General features: G+C 40.7%; 1 long non-coding RNA gene across 1 annotated transcript; it reads left to right on the top strand.

The window, feature by feature from the left end:
- Positions 1-456: 456 nt before the first annotated feature.
- On the top strand, positions 457-8,352 carry LOC125941886 (uncharacterized). Its single transcript, XR_007464662.1, has 3 exons — positions 457-518; positions 3,824-3,917; positions 8,206-8,352. It is a non-coding gene; the product is annotated as an uncharacterized LOC125941886 (long non-coding RNA).
- Positions 8,353-8,845: the final 493 nt, after the last annotated feature.

Genomic DNA, 8,845 nt, shown 5'->3' with positions numbered 1-8,845 from the left:
CCGTGTGTAATATGTTTCTATTCTTGCCCCTTTGGGCTGTGAGCAGGCTGCACCAATAGGCACTGGAAGAGCTGTAATAGTATGTGTGCACCCAAGAAACACTGATATTTATAATTAAAATCCTTTGTTCAGCTCCAGGTCCACGGCGACGACCTGGATGACTTTATTGACCTAGAGGCAGATGTCATAATTCCCTGACAATGCTGGCCCCCCTGATGAGCGTCTTGGTCTCAGGTAAGAGCTGGTACTTCATAGAAAAAGCACAGAAAGGCCCTTTGTAATTCACTGCAGCTAAAAGCAGTTACTATTTTGTGAACTTAACAATAACAATCCTTTTCAGTGATGGCTTCTCCATCATCAGGTGCATGTGCCACTTCAAAAGCAGTTCGACTATTTGGACTTCAAATTGCCATCATTCGGCCCATACGAAGAGGTCCTACAGCGAAAAGAGCCTTTGGGGGGCCGGTGAGGTGGGCAATCATTGACCGCCTTTTTCAAGCGTGTTTCGAGATAGCACGGTAAGCAGTGCTTTTGCATTAACCTAATGTCTGGTCCCATGTTATGTCAACTTACATAGAATTTAGCCTCCAGCCCCACCTGTTAAGGACCGCAGTGATTGCAATCACACTGGTCCCTAATGTTGATTACTGGTGGACTTTTTTATTGTAGAATTATTAGTTCAAAGCACCTGGTGCCAAAAAAAATTTATAGGTCTTACTGGTATCTTACTGGTCTGGGGCGACTGAATTTGGCAATAAACTAGTTGTACCACTAAAAAAAAAATTTCACTAGGTTAATGCTGATAGAAAGCACAGCTATTTCTGGTGGTAAACGTTTTGTGGTAAGCCTCTCACAGTGCTGCTGAGACTGCTGTCGCGGTACTGCTGCCTTCTTTTTTTCATCAAACTAGCGAAAACAGGCTCCCATCATAACACAGTCGTTGGGCAGTCATCTTCGGTGTCAAGGCAGGCAGTTTGAATCATAGCACTAATGCCTCATGTCTATTTGTCTTTCTTTCCTGTGTCAACTCGTTTTCTTTTTTTTGCTTTTGCGCAAGTGGTATATTACAGCACAAAATTTAACTTCTCACGCAGTGTTTTAGTGGTGAATCGAGATATGAAAACTAATGTTTATAAACTGGAACAGCTGTTGACCTTATTATAGTGTGATATTGCAGACACGTATACTCCCTATAGGTGAAGTTATGACAGCTATAGCTTCCCATTGAACCTCGGGATAGTTTTCACACATTTGTACACTATCTTCGAGTGGTTTTGGTTGTACTAACACTTCCCACAGCTTCCTTCAGGTTCTTCTTGCTTTTTTTTAGTTTTAAGATATGTGGTAAACAAATTATATGATGCTTTTTTTTAGTCACAGAAACCACTAAACTTCTTGTATATGCTGTGCAATAGTGAAAATACTCGACTGGTTCTTACTAGATGCAGTGGTTATTAGCGGATTCCCAGCTGCAACAACTAGTGAACCAGGTGGAACTGCTTACTTAGTGTAGGGAATTGCCTAAAAAACCAGTTGAACTGGTAAGCAATTTAAATGTGAGTGCCCAACTCATATTGCAATACCATCCTTCTCAAGGCCCGTTGCAAAGTGCAGTAATCGCGTAGCTGAACAAGCTCTAGGCAACTACAGTGAAAATATTCTTTGTCATTGCAATGAACAAAAGGCAGTCCACAGCACAAGTGAATGAGGCTTTTGAACCAGTGCTATGCTGACAATTTTGTTGTGTACCAGACTATCAGGAAATCGATTGCAAATTTATGTAACCTGCAGGGAACTGAAGCACACATTTTGGGACAGATGCAACAGGCCAACTATTCAAGAGGGCACAACTGTTTTAATACCGGGTGTTCCAGCGAACACTTTAAAATTTTTTTAAAGGTTGCCTGGGGCACATAGCACAATTTTAGTTCATGTGCTGGCTACTCGGAGGCGGACATTACTTTACAAAAAATTGAAAGGCGTAATCGACTAATTAACAATATTCACTAATTAACTACTTTCCTAACATCGTTTATGTATTCGAGCACAAACGTACCTGGAACGCCAATGCATTTCTCCGCAAATTTTGGGAATCAATATCTCTAAGCTGGTGTCATCCTGACAATTCGTTCCAAGTGAATCCGCGTTTCGAACGCCACGGCTAGAATTTCTAAATTGCAATAGGGCCATACAGTGACTAGTTAAAGAACTTAATTAGTGCACTTTTGTTACTTAGTCGATTAGGCATTTCAATTTTTTTTGCATGCCCGCCTCTTCGAGTAGACCAGCTCATAAACTAGAATTGTGCTATCTGCCACAGGCAACCTTTAAATAAGTTTGTAAGTGTACGCTGAAACACCCTGTATACTGCCTGCAGTAACATTCCAATAGCAAGAAAAAAGTGCTGAGCCCAAATAAACAGAAGCACTTATTCTCAGGCTAGTTGGTTCATAACTAAAAAGCAAAACAACTACACGAAAAACCCACACAATAAGGAACATGTGCCACTGATGTGATTACTGATGCCTTTCACTGCATTAAAAAAACGTGAAAGACATCCGGCGTAGTCATTACAATTACGCCAGCCAGGCTTCTTTGGCTCTTGCTAATGAAGAAATTTAGTCTCTAGATGTATATTTGGGTAGCTATTGTGTGCATTGCCTTGTCCAAGTGCTGCTATGTGGGCGTAGTTTTTATAGGTATGTGTTATGCTACTGCAGGCAGCTGCATATTAATGTGGCTATACTGTTGTGAATAAAATAAGTTGGAGGGTGGCATCTTTTGGTTCCACGTGCCTTTGTCCCCGTATTCTTACACCACAATGCAATGTCACACAAGTTCTGCTTCTGCAAGGTGACTTGCAGGCAGAATAGTCTCACTACCTTAAAACGTTATAATGTAAATGCCAAAGAGTAGTAATTGAACAACAAGCCAGATAGCCCCTTCAGTCACGAATTATGATCAGCTGTCGATAAATGTATGAAATTTACATAATTTCATGCCAAGGTGCTGCAGACACCATTAAGAGCAAGTAAAGGTGGTAGAATGACTGCATGTTATTATGAGTCACCATAATTACAGTGATTAAGTATTTAATTATTGTGCACTCATTAATGTGTTTGTTAATAAATATAATTGAATGACTAGCATGAATTACTTGCACAAGTTAATTATTGGTTGCACGCATTACTAGAAAAAAAAAGTTTGCAATTGCTACAGAAACACCTTGCACCTCCCGTCAAACACTGTAGTGCCTTCTCCAAGGCGATCTTTGGTAGCGATAGATTTTCCTCAGAAGTATAACAGAGGTACTTGAGGCAAGAACGTTCAATTTACCTTAAGCTTAATTTTGTGATCTATTCCTTGCCACAATTGAACAGATATGGCGAAAATAAGTCGTGTCTACAAATGTGTAGACCGTGACTGAAGGGATATGCCCTTAACAGAGGTGTAGTGCACCTGCATCCTGCACTTTTATATAAACAGCTTACTGCATTGCCTGTCTAGGTGTGTATGTTTAAATGCCTGCATTCATGGATGTCGGAAACTGAAGTTGCGTGGTGTATTTCCTGAGTTCCTTTAAAATATAACCTTTTGTCCTACATGAATATTTTTTTGGGCTTGAACACAGAGTGGTTTGCAGGTTGGCCTATGTTGAGTGAGGGGCTGATAATCAATTATTTCTTTCAACCATTTAGAATGTACATAAGAAATAATCATTGCGTTAATTGGTTTTCTGAAGATTCTTTACAGCTTTTAGTGCTTTCCTGAGATGTTTTCTGGCTGTACTGATAATACATATTGATACATCTCTTCTGTATAGGTATCCTTCCAAGGAACTTTATTGCACTGCTGTGGAGCAACTAATTCAAAAATATCCGCACTTGCGTGACAAAGTGAAGAAAGGCAGTGGCATGGTGAGTGTAAAACTTTTCCCATCTTTCCCTTCCCATTTTAGTACATAGGTGCCTCATTGAGGTCTTATGCAGTGGTTCTCACAGCTGGATTGATGCGGTGTGGCAGAGCTCATTGCAGGGTTTTATAATCTGCAAGACCAACAACAAGGAAGATGTGCAGTTTATTAAAAATGCAATGATGAGATGACGATAGGCAGTAATGAGTCGGTGTTTATGAAACTAGGAAGCCTAATTCAGGAACCTTGAATATTGTGTAACTTCACTCAGGCACCTGAAATAACTGAGTTTTTATGTAATATGCAACAAGCTGAGATTATATCCGGAAAATGAATAGAATATATCGAAATCCGGGAAACTCATGTTACAAAGTTCAAATCTGGTGGTGTTCTGATACCATACAGCAGTAAAAGCTTCATGGAGCTCTCAGTGTTATGTATCTTGTGTGCACCTACACAAGTAAGAGAAGGAAGATCCAACAGATTGAAATGGTAGAAACATAACTAGTACTTAAAATTTTTTGATCATGTGAGCGCTATTTGAAGTTTCCGCAAAGAAGCAATAGTTGGTTGGAGGTAATTTTTTTTTATTCAAGTCTGAAACTAGGTGTAACAACAAAGTTTATTTTAGAGCATTCTGGTATCCTTCTTTCATATAATGTGATAGCTGAATGTATTTTAGAATTTAGCGCGTTTATTTGGCTCAGTAAAAAAGCAAGAAATGTTGCGTTTTCAGAATTTTTTTCACGTAAACTGTGCAAATTTTCAGCTACGATTTTTTTCTTCCTTTTCGCATGTTGCTATAGTGTATGCTAAAAATAATTTGAAATTCTTAAGGCATATATTTTTTACAAAAACACCTCCAAAGTTGGCAAAAAGTGGATTTTTTGTGAGATTCATGCCACATTTAAGCCTTAAGGCCCTCCAGATAAAAATGCGTGCGTGAATCAACGCGAACTATGCTGTGAAAACACAGTGCAGGGTGGACTCTGTCCCCGACGCAGATCGCTTTCAAGATACAAGCCACCCGGAGTAGAACCCCCCTCCTACTCCCCACGTTCCCCCCCTCCCTACTCGCCGAGTAAGGAGGGCAGGAGCTTTCTACTCCGGGTGGCACGAAGGTCAATTCGCTCGCTGCTGCAGCCGCGCTGCCTCACCCCAACGTTTTGACAGCGAGTTTCCGCAGTCATAGAGTGAGACGTGTTCATGTTTGCTTGTGCACGTGTGACACCATGCTTGTTAATTTACTTAGTATGCTTACGTTTACAAGTTTATACGGCCGATAAAACTACTATCCTTACGTCCTATCATCATCATCAGCCTATATTTATGTCCACTGCAGGACGGTGAGTCTCCCTGCGATCTCCAATTACCCCTGTCTTGCACTAGCTGATTTCAACTTGCGCCTGCAAATTTCCCGACTACCTATAGCTGTCCACTAATTTGCTATGGCAATCGATGGTTCGATTTTCGGGCGAAACTGCGATTTATTTAACAAAATGCTCATCTATGCATTAAAGCACAAAAGTAACAGCCCACCTATTTCGTCCCACACTTTAGGAAATGATACCTCAACATTGGTGTCATCGTGGAAATTATTTCAAGTGAATGCGTCTTTCAAACTCGGCGGCTACAATTCGTAAATTGCAATATGCGCCGTAAAGTAATTAATTAGGAAGTTAATTAGCAGTTGTTTGTTAATTAGTTCAATACGTGTTTCGATTTCTCGTGCAAGTATTGCCCGCCTCTGAACAATCCCGCTCAAGGACTAGAAATATATCTGCTACAGGCGATTTTTAAAAATTCCATAAATCTTAAACATGATCACCCCATATACTAGCCGCCGTCTGCTGGGCGACAGACGGCGGCGACGCGCAGCGGACAACGAGCAGACAACGAGGGGAGCGGCAGCACGTACGTAATGCCTACTGGTGATATTGCTTGTTGACGTCAAAAATTTTTTTCTCGCTTCAAACAAAATTTACTCGAATAAAAATTTCTAGATCGCAAGCTAAGAGCCCGGTGCTCATATTGAGCTATCTGACATATTTTTATCTGGAGGACCTTAAGCTTAAATGTGGCATGAATCTAGCAAAAAATCCACTTTTTGCCAACTTTGGAGGTGTTTTTCTAAAAAAATGTAGGCCTTAAAAATTTCAAATTATTTTTAGCATACACTATAGCAACATGCGAAAAGGAAGAAAAATATTGTAGCTGAAAAATTCGTACAATTTGCGCGAAAAAAATTCTAATAACGCAACATTTCTTGCTTTTTTTACTGAGCCAAATAAACGCGCTAAACTCTAAAATGCATTCAGTTATCACATTATATGAAAGAAGGATGCCCCTAGAATGCTCTAAAGTAAACTTTGTTATTACACCTAGTTTCAGACTTGAATAAAAAAAAATTTACCTCCAACCAACTATTCCCTCTTTGCGGAAACTTCAAAGAGCGCTCACGTGATCAAAAATTTCTTTTCGATCAAGATACTTTGGTGAAACCTTATTCACACAATAGCCATCCAGCCCAATTTTTTTCAAGAAAATCAACGATGGTCGGTTTTTGGGCTGGGACGTTTCGCGTGGAATGACCCCAATACATTTCTCCGCAACGTTCGGGAATTAATATCTTAAAACTGGTGTCATCCTGAGGATTCGTTCCAAGTGGATCCGCCTTACGAACTCTGCAGCTAAATTTGTTAATTGCAATACGGGCCACAAGGTAAAAAAACATAATTAGTGAATTTAAGTTAATTAGTCGATTATGCATTCCAGTTTTTTCTGCAAGTAATGTATGCCTCTTTGAATAGACCAGCTCATGATCTAGAATTGTGCTATCTGCCACAGGCAACCTTTAAAAAAATTTAAAAGTGTTTGCAGAAACACCCTGTATATACACTAGACAGGAAAGGGATGTGAAAATCAGCCTGGCAACTGTCACCGGAAGGTGCACACACCTGCCTACTCCTTGGAAAGCAGGAGACAGCAACATAGAATTGGAAGATAGAAGAAGGGGATGGCAGAGAAAAGAAAGAGAAAGATGACATATCTCAAAGAACTAGGTAGAACACACACAATACAGGTCATACATAGTAAGGCTGGTCACTGCAGGTCACGCCACTAATAATATCGAAATAGAAAAAATAGTGTCTGAGTTCATGTCACCCGAAAACAGAAATAGGCTACAAACGTGAACCTAAGATAGATTCTTTTAGAAAAGCGAGAGTGTGATGCACCTGATCACGTCGAAACACACACCACTGGGGAACAAATATTCGTTGAGTGTCGTACACTGCAGGCCAAGAAGGTGACAGTCTCTCACAAGCGACGTGCGCTGCGCAATAGAAGCAGAACACTCCAATATCAACGTACACGATGGACTGGCCACATGTCCTTGTCAGTATAAACGTTCACACACGTTCACACAGCCAACCCTTGGCTTGAGTAGTTGTGCTCTAGTGCGACGAGGCAAGCCTTGATCACGGGGTGGGAACATTCCATTTGCGAAACGTTGGTCTGGATGCTAACTGAGTAAGCTTTGACAAATCGGCAGATGAGCGTCATCAATCTAGCACAACATTTCAGGGCAGGCACAGCCGTTATGGGCGCAAGTAAAGCCAGCCGAACAGCCTCGTTATTTCTGGCGATCTCTGTGTGAAGGTATCCATTGGGCAATGAAAGATGTCATATGAGACAATTTTGTTGGCAGAGTCAGTTATGCTGTGCACAACTGGACAGTCAATCTGCCTGCGTTGTAATCTGCTAAGGGCAGCGCGAGAGTCCGTAAAGATGGCAATCTTTACACTTACACAAGTAAAAGAACCAAGATCCAACAGAATGAAATGGCATAAATAGAACTAGTACCTTTAAAAAAATTGTTTGTGATGCGCAACAGGTAAAGGGCTTTTGTTATAGGTATGCATACACATTTCTTTAGCCAACTGGAATAATATGTGTGCTGTTTTATGCACTAAAGTAACGAAAGTTATGTTTATGCATCTTTGTTCAAATAATCTACAGGAAGAAGGCGGTGAACGTGTCCACAGAAATGCAAGCCGTTCGGGCCCGGAGCTACCGCAAGAGTCCCAGGGCCAGTGGTAGTGGTGGCAAACAGGAAGCTGTTCCGCCTCTCTGTTAGTGTTTATTATTTTTGTTTTGTTTTGCATGCACCTCTGAAAATGCCGGTAAAGTGTTGTCAGTGGTGCACATCTTTTGGCTGTTTTTTTTTTCACTGATATTTTCTTTTAACTATCGATGTTTCGTCACTGAGGGGCTGGTTTTACATATTGCAGGACAACAATGACCTCATCGTTTATGGGGAGACCCTGGAGTCACTGCTTTCTCGATTTGAGCTACACAAAGCCACGGGTGAAAGCATTGGAGTTAGTCAATTTTTGCAATAACTTTTGCTAGGCAAAAAAAAATTTCAGATACATTTCCTCGGCAAAGTTCCTGTAAAATTATTTTGCCTAACAAAAGCAGCCGTGGCTTCTGGGCCGGCAGGTTGCCCAAGCCATGGTAGAACAGTGCTTGCTTTAGAGGGACACGAAAGAGAAAATTTATTCGAGCTTTATTAAATAATTCTTCTACCACACCGAAAAAAACAACTCTTACTGTGAGAATCGGCTTGATAAGCCAGACAACATGCAAAAACGAAAACTGGTGTCGCCACCACCACCTTATGATTCCTGCACCAGCTCGCTGTGATATGGAATTTGACGGTGTCTGTTCGGATCTAGTGAATGTTCTATTGGCCAATATTTATGAATTCTGTTCTAAAGGAGTCCAAGAAAACTTAGTTGAAGTATATGACTCCACACTGACGTGCTGGTGCAGCATAAAATCTGAAAAATGAAAGTTAAATCTTCATTTTCTCTTGCATTAATCAGCTTATTGCCACAATGTTCATGAATATAAAGTTCTGAAAGGTTG

Source organism: Dermacentor silvarum, unplaced genomic scaffold (assembly GCF_013339745.2).
Source record: "Dermacentor silvarum isolate Dsil-2018 unplaced genomic scaffold, BIME_Dsil_1.4 Seq542, whole genome shotgun sequence".
In the NCBI taxonomy this organism is placed as follows: Eukaryota; Metazoa; Arthropoda; class Arachnida; order Ixodida; family Ixodidae; genus Dermacentor; species Dermacentor silvarum.
This window is presented reverse-complemented; position numbering and strand designations above follow the sequence as displayed.